Source organism: Podarcis liolepis, assembly GCF_965112155.1.
Source record: "Podarcis liolepis genome assembly, chromosome: 4".
Classification (NCBI taxonomy): Eukaryota; Metazoa; Chordata; class Lepidosauria; order Squamata; family Lacertidae; genus Podarcis; species Podarcis liolepis.
The window spans coordinates 22,826,220-22,848,787 of NC_139558.1; the positions used below are offsets into that span (position 1 = coordinate 22,826,220).

Here is a 22,568-nt window from a genome sequence, read left to right on the forward strand (position 1 = left end):
TGTGCCACGGAACAGTGGTTGGGAAACACTGCAATACTGTGATCAGATATGGAAAACAGGAATTTTGTAAAGGAATAATTATCTTGTTTGAGAATATTTCTTCCACAGAGGATTTCCACCAACATGTATTCACCCTGTAGCAATAGGGGAGCGAAAATGGGGGCCCCTCTGGAAGTTTCACCCAGGGCCAAAAAACCCTGGCTAGTCCCACCGTAGCTACAGGTCTGCCTAACAGCTACCCACTTTAAGAATTGCCTAGTACTTTTCTCTTTTTTTGCATCAGTCCTCCTTGTTTACAGACTGAAATCCACTGCATTTTCTTCTAACAGCACTCATGACTATGGGCCATGGTTCCTTTCAATTACTTGGTGTGTATAACATGTACATTTTAACTTGCAAGAGGCGCATTCTTTAAATCGTTGATGTCATTGCCAGGATGCTCTGGCCATGCAGCTTTTGGATTCCCTTCCTAACCATCCTTGCAATGTGCATTACAGCTATTTTGATACACTTCCCCACTCTGTGGGTTGTAGTAGGGAGAACATAATGAGGGGCAGAAATAGGTTACCAGCCAACAGCAGAAATAATGAGACCATTAACCTCCCCATCCATCCTTTTCCGCTCCTTTGGAACCTCTGTAATTCAGACAGATGCTTAAGGGATGATTGAGTGGACGTACACCCCTCCTGGCAAATCTAGTCCTTATCTGCTCATGCTCAAAGCAGTGCATGACCATGTCCTGCTGTTCAGCAGTCAAGCTTATGAAGAAAAGCATAGACTACTAGAGGAGCAAAATATATTGTGAGGAGAAGAAGGGGGTTGCAGCCCTGTTACCTATCTCTGTATAAGGTGGTTTTGCTAAAGCATTTGATGGTGGGGATGGTGACACACTAGCACTGATTGGATGAGCTGCTCTGATGTCACAGAAGAGCCTTTAGCTTTCATACTCTGGACTACGGTGGTATAATTAGAGGCACTGAGTAGAAAGATGGACAAATGCAGGAAACATAGAAGTTGAAAGAGCTTAGGAAGAGGCATGTGTTTTAGAGGTCCGCAGGGTAGAATGAGAAAACTCAAGAGCAGAACCAAAGAGAATGGGCAGAGGAGATGCTCACAATTTCTAACCATCTTTTAAACATAAAATGTGCATTTTTAATGTCATGCAATTTTTTTAATGTGTCTTAATACAGAATGCAGATAATAAGATCACAATAGTCAGTATTACTTTATTCACATTTGTTGAAATTGTTATCCTGTATCATCATCCATCTTTGCTGACGTGAAACGGCAGTTTCTTTATCTGCATACACGGGTCTGGATTGAGTTGCATTCATTTCCCATTTAAGTCAATGGGACTAGTAAATGATAACTTAAATGTATTTCAGTTCAGATTAAGTTCTACTAACAGGCTGAGCAGCCCTGTGCTCCTATACCAGGTCTGGAGATTTGCTGATGAATCTGATACATGCTTTAATCAAGAGGGGAGGAGAATGCAAAGGAAGAAAACACAAAAACAGGGTGGGTTTGGGAAGAGGCACACAACCACAGTGAACACTACCACAGCCCACCAGCTGGGATTACATATCAAAGGTTAATTTATTGCAACTGGGCGTCAGACTCCAGAAAACAAATTTGTTGGCAGTTTTCTACTAAGTGACAGACTTACATGGAGGAATAGTTCATTTTCTGGATTTTGTACAGGGGAAATCCATATTTTAGTCGGTAGACATCCATGAATTTGCAGAAACTACTCAGCGATGATGCCAACACAAAAGTCTGGAGGGTATGAGACGATACCTGCAGGCAAATTTGGTGGTGGTATCATAATTGTGCAAATATAACAACAACAACCATCTTCAGGTTAATCATTTATGGTCTATATTTTGTAATACAACATCTTTCCACCGAAAATTTGCTGGTCTCTACATCGAAACATTGTTATAGGTTCTGAACTTCAAGGTGAAGCAGACTAGACATCAAAACACCTTTATTTAATTTTTAAAGCATCCCACTTGTCTCCTGATTAGAAATGGAGTCAGGAGCATCAGCCTCTAGCTTAGAAGAATAATGGTGTAATGGCTAATTAAATAACTACGGTAGCTCTATTCAGCAGTTTTGAAGCTTTTAATTAAAATAGAAAAAGGTGCGGGGTTAGTAGCAAAAACAAAACAAAAACCACCGTGAAGCATTTTTCTTTTTCTACTTACAGTGTAATCCAGTTTTTGTTTTTTTTTATTGTCTGTGTTTCATGCAAGCTTCTGATCCATTGGTTTTCCCTTAGATAACAGCAGCCACTGGTTGCTGTTTTTTGTTTGGCTTTTGTAACCTGGGGGCTATCTTACGCTCCCTGGAAGGGTACCTCAGGGGCCCTCGGATTTTGTTGATCTTCCTCTCTGAGGCATTCCTGCAGCTACAGAAATGCCCACATCTCTCTCTCCTTCCCACCAGTGCTCTGATGGAGGAGATGGCCTCCTGGCAAATTAAGATGGCAGGTGACCGTGGTCTCCATAGGTACAGTGCTCTGGGAGGAGGTGTGTGATTCCTCAGCTGGAGTGGGCTTGGAACAGGTGAGGGTCGCCTGGCTCATCAAGCCCAGATGCTGCAATCAGCAGGCCAAGTACAAAGAAGAAGCAGAGCTGAGATGCTGTTTTTGCCCAACTGCCCATGTTGATGGACCTTGGCTTGGCTAGGTAGGTCTGGGGTTCAGGACACCGTGTAAGCAAAGTGTGGGGGGAGGGTAAAAGAAAAATGGGGAGGTGATTGAGGTTTCCAGACCTCCTGGGACCACACCCTGCCTGTTCTTAACTTACCAATAATATTATTTCTCCTTGGCTCTTGAGACACACATTTGACCATAGAGAAAATATAAATCAAAAGTGAAATAAACAGGCCCAGCTTCCTTCCATCCAACAGGAAGAAAAACATGGGTACAGTGGTACTTTGGGTTAAGAACTTAATTCGTTCCGGAGGTCCGTTCTTAACCTGAAACTGTTCTTAACCTGAAGCACCACTTTAGCTAATGGGGCCTCCCGCTGCTGCCGCGCCGCCAGAGCACGATTTCTGTTCTCATCCTGAAGCAAAGTTCTTAACCCGAGGTACTATTTCTGGGTTAGCAGAGTCTGCAACCTGAAGCGTACGTAACCCGAAGTACCACTGTACAAAATTTTACATCCATTTTTGGAAAATATGAATGCTCCCATGAAGCTGGCCATTCACTTCAGCCATATAAAGACGGCAACCCTGTGTACACTTACCTGGGAGTAAGCCCCATCAAACACAGTGGGACATATATATGGGGAGAGGGGGATATGTCTAGGATTGCCCCACACATAAAGTACAAGGACAGGCTTGCAATCTTACACGGTCCCATTGTGTAAATTCAATAACCAGCCTAGGCAAGCATAATGTAAAACTAAGAAAAAATGCTTGTGCACCAGGTCAAAAAGTTGGTTCCCAACAGTGGCTGGTGAGATGAATTCAGGAAGACCACAAGCAAGGCATGGAGGCAATAGACCACCCCTGCTGTTGGTTGGCGTATCTAGATATGGAGATTCTATTTAGTTCACTTGGGTCTTAGCTACTGATAGAACTATCCTCCGTGGTTGTTGGTTTTTTTGTCTATCCTCTCTTAAAGCTATCTATCCTAGTGGCCATCCGTATACCTTTCTAGGGTTTGGGGTTGCACATCTCTTTGCTGATTTCTCAACAAAGGGGGAGTACGTTGTTATAGATTTCTTATCAGATTTCTCTTAATAGGGCTGCCTACCAGCATGGGACTGACCCAGTCAACATCTCAGACAACAGAATGTTGGTAACTGGTGATATTCAAGTAGCATTCCTCTTGGTTGGCTCAAGGAAACATCGGGCTGTAGTCAACAAAGTGGACCAATTGAAATTAAAGACCATATCTGTATTAGCTCAATGGGTCTAATCTGAGTAAAGCTTAGTTGAATGAATACCATCACAGTCTGAATAATCATGCTCAACCTGCATATTTGTAAATAAATTACAAAATCCAGCAGCCTCCTTCCCATAGATACCGGCCCCAAGTAACACTATCATCAGCTTGCATTAGCAGTAGTACATATTGAATATGTATTAAGTAGTACATAGTGAAGAAAAAGACAAAGCCATAGGTGACATGCCGGCTGTTGCAAGTACTGTAGCATCATTTTTGTGAGTCATTAGAGCCGGGGAAATGGCAAACACAACGACCATGTGCAAAGTACAAATCCAGGTCTACCAGGAATTTTTTTTATGACACTAAGAGGTGTTTGACTGTGGAATGGTCTCCCTCAGGAGGTTGTGGGCTCTCCTTCTTGGGAGGTTTTTAAGCAGAGATTGGATGGTCGTCTGTCATGGATGCTTTAACTGAGATTCCTGCATTGCAGGGGTGGACTAGATGACCAGTGGCGTAGCATGGGTTGTCAGCACCCGGGGCAAGGCAAGTAATTTGTGCCCCCTAACCCGTGGACTTGCGCCCCCTAACCCCCAGATGTTGCGCCCGGCCTCCCCTGCACCCCCCACGCTACGCCACTGTAGATGACTATGGAGTTCCTTCCAATTCTATGATTCTATGCTGCACACATTCTATGCATTGCCATCGTAAGATGTAAGTAACCGAGAACTGTGGGGAAGGGATGATAGTTCAGGTCTCCGGATAGTGGTGAATCTGATTTCCCTGGAGTAGGAGTGCCAACTTAGCCCTGTGACTGTGGGTGCCATAGTGTGCATGGCCGTGGCACCAAAATTTGTGGGAAGTGGGCCCCTTCATGGGGAATTTTGTGGGTGCTGGGGCCCCCAGGGAGTTGGCACCTATGACCTGGAGACAAGAATAATTTGAAAGGAACCTGGATTTTTTTTATTTTTTGCAAGGCAGGTACTATAGGAGCCAACTCCTAGGGGCTGACGTCTCTTCTGGCTCCCCTCCCCCCCAAAATATTTATGGGACCCCCCCCCCCAAAAAAGTTGATGGGCGTTTCCATTCGAATAGCGTGTTTGTATGCCACGTCATGTGATCGATTGTGGGGGGCGGGGCTTACCTGGCCGTCCCCCACCCAATATTTTATTGCAGTTGGCGGTACCCCTCGCAGGTACTGAGCCTGAACTGTTGCCTGGTGGCTCGGCTTGAACCCCGCGCCGCCGCCGCCTCGAGACCTTCGGACGCTTGTGGCCTCTGCCGCGCCTCGTCCAAAACGAGAGACTTGCATGAGTTGACCCTCGGCGAGAAGGCGGGAAAAAGGCTCCTCCCGCCCCGCGTTCTGTGCGGAGGGTGAGTCTTGGGTGGATAGGTGGGGGGCGCTTTGCGCGCGCGGGTTGCGCTTATTCCGTGTGAGGAGAAGAAGAAAGGCGGCCGGGGCGGGGGCCGCCTGTGCAGCAGCAGGGGCAGGACTGGCGCGCGGACGCTGGAGGGGGCTCTTCGCCGCCGCGCCTTTCCCCGAGGCGGAGGCCGGAGTGGGAGTGGGAGGGGAAACAGAAGGCGGCGGCGGCGGTAGGAGCAGCAGCAGCAGCCGCGCTCGCTTCCCGCTCCTGGGTCGGCGGGGCTCCGGTCCCCTGACCCTTTGGCCTCCCTTTCCCCGCGCGCAAAAAGGCGAGCGAAGCTGGAGAGCCATGGCGCCCTCGCTCCCGTCGCCCGCTCGCCGCCGCTGCTGCTCCCCTTGCCTTCCCCCTCCTCCTCCTCGCCACCACACCGCCTCCCGGAGCCTTTAATGGCTCGGACCCTTCGGCGGCCCCAAGCCGACTCGTCCTGCGCCACCACAGCGAGGGAGCGAGCCCCAGGAGGAGCGCCGCGCACGGTGAGCAGGGGCGGCGCGCGGACCTCGGAGCGAACAATGGGGGAGAGGGGCTGGAGGGGGCGGGCGCGTGGGCGCTTGCGGGGCTGAGGGGGCGGCGGCTCCCGAGTCCGGGCTCGGCGCGGGTTAGGGGGCCGCTCCGGCGAGGCAGCCAGGAGGAGAAGCAGCCCTTTTTATGTTCGTCCGCCGCCGGAGACGCTTCTTGCGGGGGTGAGGCGCCAGCCCTGGAAATCCGCTTGGACCAGGCTGAGAGGTGTGTGTATGTTTGTGTGCTGCGTTGTGCGGTCTCTTTCTCCCCCCCCCCCCGTCTTTATGGCACACGCCCCCGCTCCGGTTTTGCACGCCGCTACTTCCAGAAGTTGCCTTTTGTCTCCTCGATCCGATTTGGAAGTTGCTGGGGCGAAGGGCTCCGCTTCTGACTTCTCTCTCTCTCTCTCCCCGCCCCCTTCTCGCTTTGCAGTATCTCTGGTGGGCCCGCGCCCCCACCCCCAGTCCCTCCCCAGGCTTCAAATGCGATCTTTCGTCTTGGGGGGCCTTTGAAGTGTGTATGTGTGTTTCAAATCGCCTTACCCTACCCCTTTGTATATAAGAATAAGAACCATCCGGCTCGCCTTTCTCTATTGACGGCCGGGCGGTGCATCTCGGCAGAGCTGGCTGCGCACAAAGGAAGCCGAGGGGGCGCCTGGGATGGATGGACGGGACGGGCAGACGTGGGGAGGAGCAGCCAGCCTTGCTTCTCATCTGGAACCGTTTAACTCCGCGAAAGGTCGGGTCTCGACCCAGCGGGGGGGGGGGGTGGTAGGGGATCGCGGAGCATTTATTAGGGTTCCTCAATATGGGCAGGGGAGGGGTGCGCAGCTAAGGTAGGGGGTGCCATTCAAAGGAGGCCTTGGGGACCAAGGTGTGGTATTTGCTTCAGTTGGAAGATACCTGGTGTTTTAAAGCAGGGTGGGAGGTGGGGAATCAAAGCTGAGCTATTGGGCACAATATTGTACACTGTGTCCCGTTGAAGTGAGAGGATAGGTTCTCAAGAGCCTGGTGGTTCATTTCGGAGGAGGGGTGGTTGTTTCCCCCCCTGGTAGATTGTGCCTCGTGTTAATTAGTTGGAAGGGGTGCCATTTGGCTTTCCAGCCTCTTGACAGGTACCCAGGTGTTTTAGGTTTTGAATTGACTGAAACACACCCTTTTCTGGCTCCCATGATCAGACCTCGCAGCTGAACAATGCACAGTGTCTTTACAGCTCCAGAGTGCAACTGCTGCCTTCCTACCATGGAAGCTCATAAAGGTATGCACACTATCTACCGTATTTGCTCAAATGCAATGTGCACTTTTTTGGCCAAATTAACGTCACGAAAATCAGGGAGTGCATTATTAGATTTGATGGTGCCGGCAAACCAAACCCTTTTGGTTTCAAGGTTTGAGGTGCGCATTAGATTCGTGTAAATATGGTAGTACAAGCTAAGTGAATTGTTTTTGAAAACGGATGAGACGAGGGGAAAGTTATGGAAGGGAACTAAAGAATCCAGCTACCAAGAAGGCCCTCTGGACTTAAGCTCACTCTGTGTGTGTGTGTACACAACAGGCTGTATACACACACACACACACACACACCCCTGGCTGAAAACCTGGATCTAAGTTGCAGCTGATACCCCAGATCTTAACTGAGTCAACAAAGGAGAAAATGCTAAAGAATATGTGACATGCCACCCCACTCTCCATGACCCAATCATTCTAAATTAATAAGAAGTGAAGCTCCAAGATCAGGAGTTACATGACCTATTTGGTCCCATGGCAGTGGCCCTCTTTTTTCTTTTGCCTTGATCACATAGTTTCAGGTGCAACCAAAATAAGACATGGTATGGTCTATTTGGGCCGCTTCACAGATATGTTTACATCAGCTGCTTTCTTATCACTTGATTGCTCAACACCTGATGACTCACAGCTGAATGTGCGAATTGACTCGCATTGAAAAGAACTGTGCTTGAGGCTATGGGAGGCAGTACAAAATTTGTTTGGGGACTTTTTCACACTGTGGCCAAAGGTTGAGATGCTGGTCGTTGGTCAAATATTCCATGAAGTCAAGAAAGCCCTTGTGGGCTCCTAAATCATGATGTGTTCTGGCAGCAGTGGCAAGGGATAAAAGGCACTTGCTTCCCATGCCTGAAGGTCAGGAGACACCCTGCTTCACCTCATCTTGGAGCAGGCAACCCCTGCCCTATAGATCATTTGGAAGAGTTTCCCCCTCCTAGCTAAACTACATAGTCTTAACTCTACTGGGCTTTTGATAAACTACATGCATCTCACTGCAGAGGAATTTGAAGTATAGGAAAGAGAATGAAACAGACAACAGAATTTTGGAAGGTATTGGCTGCATTTTTACATGCATGAACGGTGAATGCAAATACATGTGCAGCCTCTTAGTAAACGGAGCATGCAATGGCTGGTAGTAATTTGCAGCTACATTCCATAAGGAACATGCAATGGCTGATAGTAATTTGCAGCTACAGTCCATAAGGAGCATGCAATGGCTGATAGTAATTTGCAGCTACATTCCATAAGGCTACATGGTATGTGGGAGACCATGCATATCGATAGCCAGCACAGAGCAGAGCTGCAGATTTTCTCTTCCTTCAGTTGAATGGGTCGCCTGTCATGTCTAGATAACTTATAATACAATGAACCATCTGTTGGGCCACAACCACCTTGAGGGTGAGATGCAGGATCAATATTAGACAGGCGCAGAAGTAATCTCTTCCCAAATAAAACATGCCCAGGAGCACTGTGCCATCAGCCTTTGGCGGGGGGGGGGGCATTGTTCTCCATTGCAAAGGAACTGTGCACTTGCTGAGAGGCACCCTACACACAAGCCACAGGTGCACATTGAGTCTACTGCATTTGTTGTAGCGGGGGGGACGGGGGAGGACTTCTGTGCCTTTTGGAATAGTACTGTATAAAGCTCTTGGGAGCTTTTAGTTGTGAACCTTCTAGAGAAGTGGTAGAAGCAGAGCTATCATTTAAATTAACTGATCAGTGCATTTATATCTCATCTTACTTCCAGAGCCCTTATGTGGCTCTAGCTCAGATCCCTATAGGTTGCCTTCTGGCAAATGTGCATTATGCAGTTCTGGAAATCTGATAGTCCTCAGCCTACTTGCTTGCTTCCAGATGACCCAGTGGCCAAGGAATCCCCTTCTTTTCAATCTTCCCACTCCTGTTTACACACGGGCTGACTGGGTTCTGCTTTTGCAGCCTCATAGCTGACTTTATGCCAGCATGTGAACTACTTTAGATGGAACCACATGGGAGGTGCTAAGGAAACATCACTGCCCTTGGGTACTCTCTGTACCCACTCCCTAGGTACCTTTCTGTAAATTAAGATCTTCATTGTGAAATGACTCCTGCAGGTGTCTCTGCCACCTAAGCTGAGTCAGGGGCTGATGAGAGAAAGGGCCTTCTTTGTGTTGGCACCCCAATTGTGGAACACTTCCCAGAGAGGCCCACCTGGTGCCTAATTGCACTTTCAGCACCAGGCAGAGACCTTTTTTATCTTCCATGCTTGTAAGACAATATCAATCCCACTGTCTTTAACACTGCTTTTACCATTTGTTGCTTACAGTTTAATTCTTTTCTTCTTTTTGTAAACTGCCCTGGGAAATTAATTGAGTAGTATAAAAATACTTGTAATATATTATTTCTGGATGAGACTGGAAGAGGGAATGTGTGCTTTGTTACTAAGCAACCACATTTGTGGTTCCTTCAGTCAGTCTTCCCCTTTCCAGATAATCTTATTGCTGTCATAGAGGAATTATATACAGATACACAGTTTAATTTATTTCCATCCGAACTGGCCTCTGCTTGTTTTGGTTCTTGTTGACTGTCCACACAGGGGACAGAGAGAAGACTTGAGATAATGATGGTTGACAAGACCTGCGTCTCTGGGATGCTAAGGAATCACAGCATTGACAAGGGTTTTGCCTTTGTGGTTTGATGGTGTTTAGCGGTAGTATCTGAGGAGCACTTTGTGCAGCTGCCTTGCTTATACCTTGTGTGTTGTCTCGCTCTTGCCTTTGCAACCATAATGCTGTTCCACAGTGATGCATTCTTGTGATGCTTAAACGGAGGTTTCCTTATGCATTGACTTTATACACCTGGGCACAGTGAAATTCATTTCACAGAACTGAAGTCCAAAATAATAATAATAATAATAATAATAATAATAATAATAATAATTTATTTGTACCCCGCCCATCTGGCTGGGCTTCCCCAGCCACTCTGGGCGGCTTCCACAGAAACCAAAAAACACTAAAATATCATACATTAAAAGCTTCCCTGAATAGGGCTGCCTTAAGATGTCTTCTGAATGTCAGGTAGTTGTCCATCACCTTGACATCCGATGGGAGGGCATTCCACAGGGCGGGCGCCACCACCGAAAAGGCCCTCTGCCTGGTTCCCTGTAGCTTCGCTTCTCGCAATGAGGGAACCGCCAGAAGGCCCTCGGCGCTGGACCTCAGTGTCCGGGCAGAACGATGGGGGTGGAGACGCTCCTTCAAGTATACTGGGCCGAAGCTGTTTAGGGCTTTAAAGGTCAACACCAGCACTTTGAATTGTGCTCGGAAACGTACTGGGAGCCAATGTAGGTCTTTCAAGACCGGTGTTATGTGGTCTCGGCGGCCGCCCCCAGTCACCAGTCTAGCTGCCGCATTCTGGATTAGCTGTAGTTTCCGAGTCACCTTCAAAGGTAGCCCCACGTAGAGCACATTGCAGTAGTCCAAGCGGGAGATAACTAGAGCATGCACCACTCTGGCCAGACAGTCCGCGGGCAGGTAGGGTCTCAGCCTGCGTACCAGGTGGAGTTGGTAGACAGCTGCCCTGGATACAGAATTGACCTGCGCCTCCATGGACAGCTGTGAGTCCAAAATGACTCCCAGGCTACGCACCTGGTCCTTCAGGGGCACAGTTACCCTATTCAGGACCAGGGAGTCCTCCACACCAGCCCGCCCCCTGTCCCCCAAAAACAGTACTTCTGTCTTGTCAGGATTCAACTTCAATCCATTAGCCGCCATCCATCCTCCAACCTCCTCCAGGCACTCACACAGGACCTTCACCGCCTTCACAAAGGGTTGTGAAGGACCGTTTCACACATTACATGTTTTGATGCACACCTAAAAATAGAAGGCATTTAATGACATAGATAGGTCCTCAGAAATGCATGTGCACCAACATGTATGTCATACAGGTACATGTCTCAAGGTGGACTGCAACTGCTGGTATATTCCGTGGGAGACCCGGATTTCCCTCTGCATCTTGTGTGACTTGATCTTTGCATGACCTTGGAGGCTACCTCTTCCCTTATGTCTCATTATACTCCCTTGTATCAGCTGTGAACATCCCAGTTCAGGCAACAAGGAGATGCAAGAACAATGTCTTCCCCATGTTTATGCCCTTCTGTTTTTCTGGAATCCTGATGACATGCAGAATCTCTTTTAAAATCAATTTAGGTTCTTTTAATTTGGGATTGCATTTGATGGTCACAGAGAAACTTAATCATGGAAAGAGCTTTTGGCATATGTTTCGTGTGGAGTCTTAGTTCTAGGTTGTTGTTTTTTAATTCCTTTTTAAAATTGAAAGCTGTACTGTAAAATATTTACAGCAAAACTGAACAAACACAAAAATACTTAGCATGAAGTTTGGTTTATTCTGGAATGTTAAAAAGTTCTAAATTCCTCTCCCCAGCCATCATCAGACCAATCCACAGTAAGAAAGATTGATATAAAAATAGAGAGAGTGATTATTGGCTAACCCAAAAATGAGGTGAGGATCTGAAGGCACCTGAAACAGGTTTTTATGGAGACTAGAAGCAAGCCAATACAGTCGTACCTTGGATTTTCGAATGGCTTAGTTCTCGAACGTTTTGGCTCCTGAACGCTGCAAACCCGGAAGTGACAGTTCCAATTTGCAAACTAGTTTTGGAAGCCAAATGTCAGACGGGGCTTCCGCGGCTTCTCATTGGCTGCAGGAGCAGCTTCTGATTGGCTGCAGGAGCTTTCTGCAGCCAATCAGAAGCAGCTTTGGTTTCTGAACGTTTTGGACGTCAAACGGACTTCCAGAATGGATTCCGTTCAACTTCCAAGGTACGACTGTATTGTCCACACTGATTGCTAGTGACTCTTTGGCCTATCAGTCAAAGGTCTTTTACAGACCTACCAGGTACCTGAGTTACTTGAAACAGAAGATGCTGAGGATTGTACCTGGACTTTCTGTGTGCAAAACAGGAATTCTACAACTAAACTACAGCTTAAAGCAGAGAGATCTGTGGCAGAGGGCAGTGTGTACATGGGGATTTTTTTCCTGACCTATTTCTTTTCCTTGTCATCTGCCCTAGTTTGCACTGCCAGCCAGTGTACTTGACCATTTGTATACAGTTGTCCATGTCCCTTACCAGGCAGAAACATGAATCTGTTGTTCTTCTTCTTTTTAAGGGTGCGTATACTTTCCAAGGTTATTTCGCATCGGGATTGGAAGTACCCATAGTGGGTTATGTGTAATTAGGACTGCAAGCTTTAATCGATTTTAATCAGTGTGATTATTCAATTTGAGTTTCAGTGGCTGATTAAAATTTGCCCCTCAACTAACCCGTGATGTTGACAACAAAAGTCAGATGGGGCACTTGAAGGGCATGTCAATGGCTGGGCTATATAGATGTGCCATTTTCCTTTTCAATGAGCCGAAACTGATAGAACTCCTTGAAGGATAACTTTTCCCATAAGAAAAGTGTATCTGAAGAAGTGTGCATGCACACGAAAGCTCATACCAAGAACTAACTTAGTTGGTCTTTAAGGTGCTACTGGAAGGAATTTTTTTATTTTGGCTATGGGAGACCAGCACGGCTACCTATCTGTAACTTTTCCCATAAGATTTATCGATAGTTAGCAAAGTTTTCATGGAACACTTTCTCTCCTTCTAAAAATAAGAACCAAAAGCAGTTGATATGCATGAGGGTGAACTCTGTGCCAATATACAGTAGTACCTCAGGTTACAGACGCTTCAGGTTACAGACTCCGCTAACCCAGAAATAGTGCCTCGGGTTAAGAACTTTGCTTCAGGATGAGAACAGAAATTGTGCTCCGGCAGTGCAGCGGCAGCAGGAGGCCCCATTAGCTAAAGTGGTGCTTCAGGTTAAGAACAGTTTCAGGTTAAGAACGGACCTCCGGAACAAATTAAGTACTTAACCCAAGGTACCACTGTATCTTGATCTTTGATTGCAATAGATGAATCTTGAAGATGTTCATTTCAGAAGCTGTTTGGCATCCTACTACATCTGGGGCATATTACGGATGCTGTCATTTTAATGTGGAATAGTATCTTTTATTTATTGCAATTTATGCTGCCTTGTCCTTAAGGAAAATGAACTCTTCAAAGAACTTCAGAGTCCTTTCTGTACATTACAAAATGGCAGTGATTGACTTAGATTTAATTGGCTGAAAAGCTTGACAGCAAATCGATTTGAGAGTCTTTAATCAGTTGGCATTCCTTGCTAGTAATAAGTAGAAGTTTTAAAAATCTGGAGTTCCCTAGTCTATAAATTGAAAGCAAGACAGAGCAAGTTTTCAATTTTTCTTTCCTTTTGTTAAGAAATGTTGTTGTTGTTGTTCACTGCAAATTGTATAAGTGTAGCATGATATGTTGAAAGTAACATTCTGTTAAACCATGATATCTTCCTAGGCCTTCTTTTAAGTAGATTGCTCTCCTGAGGATGAGGAAATAACTGTTAAAACACGGGGGCTAGTTGGTTGTTTTAGTGTGTGTGTTTTTCTTCTAAGTGCATAGACATTTTTGCCTTGTAACATATCCAATATAAATCTTTGGATAACCTGTTGATATTGGAGTAAATCCATTTTAAGTAATGTTATGCTGTGTTAGAACTCTTCCACCATCAAATACGTGGCCGGTCGTAGTGTGTTTGTATCCAAAATATAAGTTTGCCACCAGACAACAGAGAACATACTTGGTTTACAGATACAGTGGACCCTCGGGTTGCGAATGTGATCCGTGCAGGATGCATGTTTGCAACCCGCAGTGGCGTGTCTGTAACCCGAAAAAACACAACCTGAAGCGTCTGTAACCCGAGGTATGACTGTAGTCATATTAACTCCATTCAGATGTCGTGCCCAATGATGGATATCAAGGAAGTTTCGCTGTAGTGTTAAATGCAAAGCTTTCTTGGAACTATGCCTGTATAGATAAAATAGAATAGGAAACCATGATTTGAAATGGATTTTCAAACTATGTTTTGTAATACCTGTGCTTTGCAGTAATTTATTAAATCTGTACGCCATAGTTACATCTCAGGAGGTTGCTGCATCAGAGAAATGGGAGTGCCAAGTAAATGTAAACAAACACTAAACAATAGTTTGTCTGATTTTTAAAACTGAAACCGTGGTTTGAGCTTCCTAACTATTTTAGCACAAACCATTGTGTAATGTTATGTCTTGAGTTGAGCTGAGACAACTGAAATGGCCAAGAGCAGCTTGGTGCATGGAGACTGCTGTTGGCAATCTACCGGCATATGAAGCTGTACTTTATTGCAGTTGCTGTTTCAAAAATGAGGAATTGCATGCCGAGAACTGTAGTTCTTGAGCTAAATATTTTCTTTCAAATGAGTTTTATGTGGCCACTCAGTTGACAGCACAAAATTCCAGCGGTAGTACTTGACACTTGGGATTCTCCCCTATCTTTAAGGAATATGTTATTCATTGAAAAAGCTGACTTTGCATCTATTAGAATGGGTTTTGAATGTTCCTTTGTAAAGTAACTTTCTGTGGAACTGGATAGAATTAGAGCCATTCAGATACCTTACGAACCAGTTAATGTGTGTTAAATGCAAGTCTGTGAGTTTAAGCTTTAAACATGCAAACATCTGAATATACATTTTATTTATGGATTGCAAACTTACTCCTGAGTACACTTGGGTTTGCAGCCTACTGCTGTTGGCAACTGTATATGTATTTTATCTTATTAATAACTGATTTCAGTACAAAGTCCGATTACACGTCAGGTGAGAAAGTATTGCATTAATACAAGTTAAGATACCAGGATGGCTTATGTTACAATATTCGCTATGCCTCTTCTTTTGGTATTGATACACTTTGTAGTGAGTGCATTGAGCTTGTTGTAAAAGGGGGTGGGGTGGGGGGGAATCCTGATTTATGACAGAAAAGAAGCCAAATGATTGTGTTGAGATTACTTCTCGCCCTCTCCCTCTCCCATTGTCCTGCTCACACAGGCATAGTAAGCCTTTTTCAGTCTGAGAGTCACATTTCATTCTGGGCCAAATATCAGTGGTGGGTGGGGCCAATGTCAAAATGGGTGGAGCTAGCCTCTGCACATACGCAAACTCTTCACTGTCCATCATCCAGGCAAAAAAAAGCATTCTAGCCAGGCAAAAGCACTCAAGGAGGGGGTGCAGAGTGGGGGCTGGAAGGGCTGTGGTCTGGAGAAGATTATAGCCTGGAAAGAGACCCAAGAACCAGATAGAGAAACCAAAGGCCACATTCTGTTCCTGGTTTTTCCCCAACCCTGTTAAGTTATCCTAACTCATGGGTATGCAAACTAAGGCCCAGGGGCCAGATCCAGCCCAGTCACCTTCTAAATGTGGTACGCGGACGGTCCAGGAATCAGTGTGTTTTTACATGAGTAGAATGTGTCCTTTTATTTAAAATGCATCTCTGGGTTATTTGTGGGGAATAGGAATTCGTTCATCCCCCCCCCCAAAAAAAATAGTCCGGCCCCCCACAAGGTCTGAGGGACAGTGGACTGGCCCCCTGCTGAAAAAGTTTGCTAACCCCTGTCCTGAATTTTGTGGTGCAGAGGTCCGCCCGGTTGTTGCTTTTCCCCTGGGTTTAATTTTCTGCATATTTTACAACATGCCTAGTAGGTGTAACAGATGAAATCAGTATTTGGGGTTGGAAAGAAAAAAACTAAAGTGTAGAAGAAAAGAATCTGCATAGGCCAATTACGTTGTTGTTGTTGTTGTTGTTGTTGTTGTTGTTGTTGTTGTTGTTGTTATAAAAATCAACAAAACAAAACTATTGACACATTATTTCCATCAAAGGATAGGGCAGCACCTTTTGGTTCAGAGAGATACTGTATTGGCATGGCAATTTGAAATATTTCTTGCCTGTTCCATTAAAAAACCTTGATAATTCTCCAGACAGTTTTAGAAGGACGTAGACAGAGAGATTGAAAATTAAATTTGCAATATGTGCTAGGCAGTTCTGCTGTGCTTTATACTTTTATCTTAATCCTCAGAAATAATAGATTTGGTTGGCAATAATTAATCTTGAAAAATGATTGCAGTTTATAAGTGGCGTATACTTTATGGATCGAGGGATTGTTCTCATATTCAGTGTTCACTTGACATGTAAAATGTGAATATGACTTAGGTGTGTCCAACTTGTGTATAATATTGATGAACTTATCCGGGAAGTTGGCCGCAATTGAGTACAGTTCCATATTAAGTGTCTACTTGGCAAGAGACCTGGGTTTGCTGCCATGCAGTGTGTGAAATGTTCCTGAACAATGGAAGGACAGGAAAGCGAAGGAGAAACATTGACTAGGATCCAAAGAGCTGCTTGGGCTTACCCCAACGGCTTGTTCTCACCCAGCTGATTTTCTTCTTCTTGCTTTCCTTTGAGCAGTAGATCACCATGTGATACCACAACTCCTTTAACAGTTCCTTTCTTAAAAGCCTTTTGTGTCATGGTGGGGTTACTACTGTACAAGAAATCTGTCCACAGCACCTTCAGATACACCAAACTGGTTGGACGAGTTATTTGGATTCAGGCCATGGTGTGCATTGTATTAATTTAACTCTTTTTTCAGTTGAATGTGTGTGAGCATAGGTTCCTATAGGTTATTCTCTAGCAATATATTTTTAATCATCAGAGGGAAAGAGCATGCTATAATTAACATGGCAAAGGTAGTTTGACAAGGCAATGGTAAAAAAACCACGCCACCATTTCTTACTGCTTGCATATGTGTCACCTGTTTCTGAGCTGAAGCTAATGAGCCTTTTAAAAGGAGTGAGTAGAGGGGACTAGGGTGGCACTCTGGTCTAAACCACTGAGCCTCTTGGGCTTGCCGATCGGAAGGTTGGCGGTTCGAATCCCTGCGACGGGGTGAGCTCCCGTTGCTCTGTCCCAGCTCCTGCCAACCTAGCAGTTTGAAAGCATGCCAGTGCAAGTAGATAAATAGGTACCGCTGTGGCGGGAAGGTAAATGGCGTTTCCGTGTGCTCTGAATTCCGTCATGGTATTATATAGAGTACAGTGGTACCTTGGTTTAAGAATGGCTTAGTTTATGAACAACTTGGATTAAGAACGCTGCAAACCAGGAAGTAGGTGTTTTGGTTTGTGAACTTTGCCTTGGAAGCAGAACATGTTCCGCTTCCTTTTGAGTGTGTTCCATTTGTAAATTGAGTCCCCCACTGCTATGGGAAAGCACGCCTTGGTTTAAGAACGCTTTGGTTTAAGAACGTACTTCCAGAACGGATTAAGTTCGTAAACCATGGTACCACTCTAAAGAGCATCAAAGTAATACATCATTATTCAAAGATTATTCCTGGCAACTAAATCAATTGAATAATAATAACCCAGGCTTGTAAATCTTAGCATTCTTTCATTTTTGTAACGTAGGTGACTAATGTATTTCAAAAAACAAGCAAGAGTACGCTACTTCATTAAAACATGTTCCTGTTTAAGATGCCAGAAGACTCCTGGTTGTTTTGGCTACAACAACACTAATGTGGCTACCCTTCTGAACGAAGTATTTCAGAGGAGTCTTAAGGTACTTACCGGTGCTAAGAACAGCATGACTGAAAAAGTATAAGTAAGGAATGCACAGAATATACATTAGACTTCAAAGGATTATCTTACTTAGAATTGTAGGGTTGGAAGGGGCCACAAGGATCATCTAGCCCAACCCCCCCTGAAATGCAGGAATCTTTCAACCAACATGGGATTTGAACCCAAAACCCTGAGATTAAGAGACTCATGCTCTACCCGACTGAGCTATCTCGGTTGGAAAGGTTTGCTTTCCAAGGTAGAAATTGTATTGGGCTCTAGATTATAGGGCAGGGGTGGGGAGCCTGAGGCCTGGGGGCCAAATCCAGCCCTCCAGGGCTTACTATCTGGCCCTTGGGATTCTCCCCAGGCCACGCCCCTAAATAGCCCTGGGTTTTTTGCCAACCTGGAATGGGTCCTTGCTTCTTGCTTGGATGAAGAATGGAAACCAGCCTACAGCGCAAAAGCAAAATTATCATTTGTTGCACCACTCACTTTTGTTCTGGCTCCACCCAGCATTTACCATGTGGCCCCCGGAAGGCTACCCTGAAGTAAATGCGGCCCTCATGCTGAAAAAGGATCCCCGTCCCTTTAAGAGGAAAATAGCAAGTTTTCTAGGTAGAGGTAAAAGAGTGGGACCCTACATTATCTGTCAGCTGTACTATATTATGAGTACAGTGGTACTTCGCAAGACGAATGCCTCACAAGACAAAAAACTCGCTAGACGAAAGGGTTTTTTGAGCTGCTTCGCAAGACGATTTTCCCTATGGGCTTGCTTCGCAAGACGGAAACGTCTTGCAAGTTTGTTTCCTTTTTCTTAACACTGTTAATACAGACTTGACTTCGAGGAGCAACTCATAGAACGCGGTGTGGTAGCCTTTTTTGAGGTTTTTTAAGACTTTGGTGATTTTTGAAGCTTTTCCAAAACTTTCCCGACACCGTGCTTCGCAAGACGAAAAAATCGCAAGACGACAAAACTCGCGGAACGAATTAATTTCGTCTTGCGAGGCACCACTGTACATCTTCCATAGAAATCTGTAAAACTTTATGAAATCAACTTTGGGCACTTCTGGATTAAAGGAAGCCCTCTGCTTCTCAGCTCTTCCAGCGACTTTGCAAACCTTGAGCCCTTGAAATGTTCTTGCAAATCACCACAATTAGATAGCCAACCCCTTTTAAGGCACTGTAGCATCGCTCATGTCCTCATTTATTTATATCCCTCTTTATATCGGTGCTTTTCTGACCACCCAGATCATAATAATAATAATAATAATAATAATAATAATAATAATAATAATATCTTTATTGTCATTGCCCCCTCTCGGGGACAACGAAATTACTTGGCTGCTCCATCCACCCAGGTAGGGCACTCCACACAAAATCAAAACAACTATAAAAACACTAATTAAAACAATACAGTATAAAACAGCAAGGAAGATTAGATGACTTTCAAGGTCCAGGCTTCCCATTCAGGGCCGAGATCGCTCTGGGGAAGAAGCTGTTCTTAAGACGGCTTGTTCTTGTCTTCATCGTCCTGTATCTCCGTCCCGACGGCAGGAGCTCGAAGAGACAGTGACCAGGATGCGATGGATCTTTTACTATGTCCAGTGCCTTCATATGGCACCTTGTGGCATAAATCTGCTCTAAGGTGGAGAGTGGGCAGCCAACAATGCTCTCTGCTGCCTTAACAACTCTGCACAACCCCAACCTGTCCCGGGTAGTACAGCTTCCGTACCACACACATAAGCCATAAGTGAGCACGCTCTCAATGGCACAGTGATAGAAGGCAAGCAGCAGTTTCTGCGGAAGATGGTTTTTCCTTAGAATTCTCAAAAAGTACAGTCTCTGCTGCGCCTTCTTCACAAGCCCCCTTGTGTTGACACTCCAGGACAGATCCTCTTGTAATTCAATGCCCAAAAATCTGAACGTTGTTACCCTCTCCACACAGACCCCATCAATCAAAAGTGGGTGGACATTGCTCTTCTGTCTCCTGAAGTCCACCACAAGCTCCTTTGTCTTCCTTGTATTTATGAGCAAGTTGTTAGCTCTGCACCACTCTGTCAGCCGCTCCACCTCATCTCTATAGTCCGTTTCACCCTCCCTTTCAGAGATGAGCCCAATCACGGTTGTGTCATCTGCAAATTTGACAACCCTATTGCTAGGGTGAGCAGCGACACAATCGTACGTGTAGAGAATATAAAGGAGCGGACTGAGTACGCATCCCTGTGGTGTTCCTGTGTTAGTCCTAAGCATACTAGAGGTATAAGGGCCCAACCGAACCCTCTGGGGGCGGTCTGACAAAAAGTCCAATATCCACCCACAAAGTGATAACGGAATCCCCAGATCTTCCAGTTTAGACATCAGACGTTGTGGTAGAATGGTATTAAATGCCGAGCTGAAATCTAAAAAAAGCAGTCTGGCATAACCCCCCCGCTGCTCCAAATGTGCAAGAACGGCATGGAGGGCAATCGCCACAGCGTCCTCTGTCGATCTTTTCGTTTTATAAGCAAATTGGAATGTGTCCAGTCCCTCTGGTAGGCAGGCAATGACATAATTTCGTACCAGCTTTTCAAAGCACTTCATGATTATAGGTGTGAGTGCTACTGGACGAAAGTCATTCAGATCTTCCGGGTTAGATTTTTTTGCTATTGGAACGATAGTAGAGGACTTTAGGCAGGATGGAACAATAGCCTGGGCTAGGGATCGATTTAAGATCCCAGTGAAAACTCCTGCTAGTTGATCTGCACAGTCTCTCAATACCCTTCCAGCTACCCCATCTGGCCCTGTGGCCTTCCTTGGGTTGATTCCCTTCAACACCTTCCTCATCTCTTCTTTTTCCACAGAGACTACTACATTCCTTTGTACTGATGATGGTGATGGTGGTGATGGTGGCAAGGCCTTCACAGGGAGTGGTGGTGGTGGTGGTAAAGCCTCAGCAGGTGTTGCTGCAGATGTTACTTCAAAACGGGCAAAAAAGGCATTCAAATCCTCTGCGAGGGATGCCCCTCCCTCGTCTGCCAGGGAATCCTTGGATTTATACCCTGTTAATTCTTGTACACCTTGCCACACCTGCCTGGTGTTGTTACTTTGTAGATGATTCTCCAGCCGCTGTCTATACGCCTCCTTTGCTACACGGACACCTCTCTTTAAATCCGCTCTAGCTAAGCTGTACAATGACTTAGTTCCACTTCTGAAAGCAGTATTTCTTGCCTTTAGCAACCCCTGAACCTCCCTTGTCATCCAGGGCTTCCTGTTTGGGTAGATCTTTATCCGGCGCCTCCGTGTTACATTTTCAGTGCAGAACCTAATATAGTCCAACACTTGCTCAGTATGAGTCTCTACATCCTGTTGGGCGAATACCTCCCAATCGGTGTCATGAAAACAGTCTTGTAGTTGTTGGGATGCTTCAGCTGGCCATATTGTAATATCCCTCTTTATAGCTGGAGTCCGTTTCCTCAATGGAATATATTCAGGAGTCAGGAGCAGGGACACATGATCAGATTGGCCTAGATGTGCCAGTGGTTCGGCCTTATAGGCCTGAGAGCTAAAGGACCATCGGTGGGGCGGGGCTTACAATAAGCTACCTACAAGGACTACTAAATGCCTTGTTTGTGACCGGTCTGTACTTGTGAGAGGGCTCGTTCAAGAGAAAAGAGTAAAGAATCCACCCCAAGTATAAAACCTCGAAAAGCATAAACTGTCAGGTGTGCTGCATATGGACGCTTCCTGTTATCAGGAGGTACCTATACCTGATTCATTACTTCCTTTGTCTGTTTCTGTATTCTGGACATACCTTGTGCCTCCAGTTGCTGCGTTTTCCACAGAATAGGTATTCCAGACAGGTTTCCCAGCCTCCCAAGGTGTCCTAGGCTGAGGAGGTATTCGCTTCAAAAGCCACTGTGTTTTCCTAGGATCAACACAGCTGCTGTTGTTGTTCTTATATTAAATCCAGCTGTGGGTCCCTAAAGTATACAAATAAAATTGTTTTTGTTGTCTCATCTTAGAGTAGTCATTATTTGTACTAGGCAGCCAGATTAAAGAATCCACTGTGTTTGGGAGAAGCTTTTATATCCTCCCCACTAAACCCCGACTTCGGATTTTAGTCTATGAAGTCTGCAGAGCTTCCATCCCCAGAGGCAAGGCAATCAGGCAAAAGTTTGATGGATGTAAATAGATAGATATTTCCCCCCCTTTATTTATTTTTAAATTTATTTAACATAATACAAAATATAAGCAAAATATTGCAAATATATACATATATATTTCAAATAAGCACATACCGTATTTTTCGCTCTATAACACGCACCCGACCATAACACGCCCGTAGTTTTTAGAGGAGGAAAATCCGTAGGCATAAAAGTGAGTGTTATGGTGCAGAAAATACGGTATATATGAAAAAAGGAACGGGGGGGGGGAGAAGAAAAGTTGGAAGAAATTCTTCCAAGTTTATTCTACAAATATATCAATATGAAAATAATAAAATTTCATTGATTGACTTCCATCGCTTACATTGCACTTCCTATATACATTTTAAGCAAGATTGTATCTGTTGTCCCATATTTTTCCCATACAATCTCACGCAAATAATCTAATCAATAAGTTTTCTAAATCTTTCGTAAATCTATTCTAAACACAGCCAATACCTTACATTTAATCTTTGTCTACATAAATAATCATTTAAACATTTCCATTGTTTCTGGATTATATTTTTTGGTTTTTCTCTTATTAAAGCAGTCAACTTTGCTAATTCCAAGTATTCGCATAATTTATTCAACCATTCTTCTTTGGTTGGAACGTAATTTCCTTTCCACTTATTGGCTATCAACATTCTCGCTGCTGTTGTCGCGTACAAGAAAATATTATGATGGATTATGATGGCAAATAGATAGATATAGATAGATATACTACTCTGGTAGTAGACCACCGTAGTAGTGAGC

At 45.1% G+C, this 22,568-nt stretch overlaps 1 protein-coding gene and 1 long non-coding RNA gene across 15 annotated transcripts in view; one reads left to right on the plus strand and one right to left on the minus strand.

Annotated features, from left to right (window-relative positions):
* Window positions 1-331: 331 nt before the first annotated feature.
* On the minus strand, window positions 332-5,276 carry LOC310706117. Its single transcript, XR_014525696.1, has 3 exons — window positions 5,181-5,276; window positions 5,043-5,149; window positions 332-1,797 (listed from the first exon to the last, which is right to left on the minus strand). It is a non-coding gene; the product is annotated as an uncharacterized lncRNA (long non-coding RNA).
* Window positions 5,023-22,568, plus strand: part of FARP1 (FERM, ARH/RhoGEF and pleckstrin domain protein 1) — a 194,590-nt gene continuing 177,044 nt past the window's right edge. For 2 of the 14 annotated variants that reach the window (XM_083501138.1, XM_083501142.1), the window contains exon 1: window positions 5,056-5,272. The gene's annotated coding sequence lies outside the window, so the exon portion shown is untranslated. Of the gene's footprint in view, window positions 5,273-5,298; window positions 6,046-6,173; window positions 6,559-22,568 lie in introns of those variants that run through there. The other 12 variants (XM_083501135.1, XM_083501131.1, XM_083501139.1 and 9 more) reach the window with 12 other exon arrangements.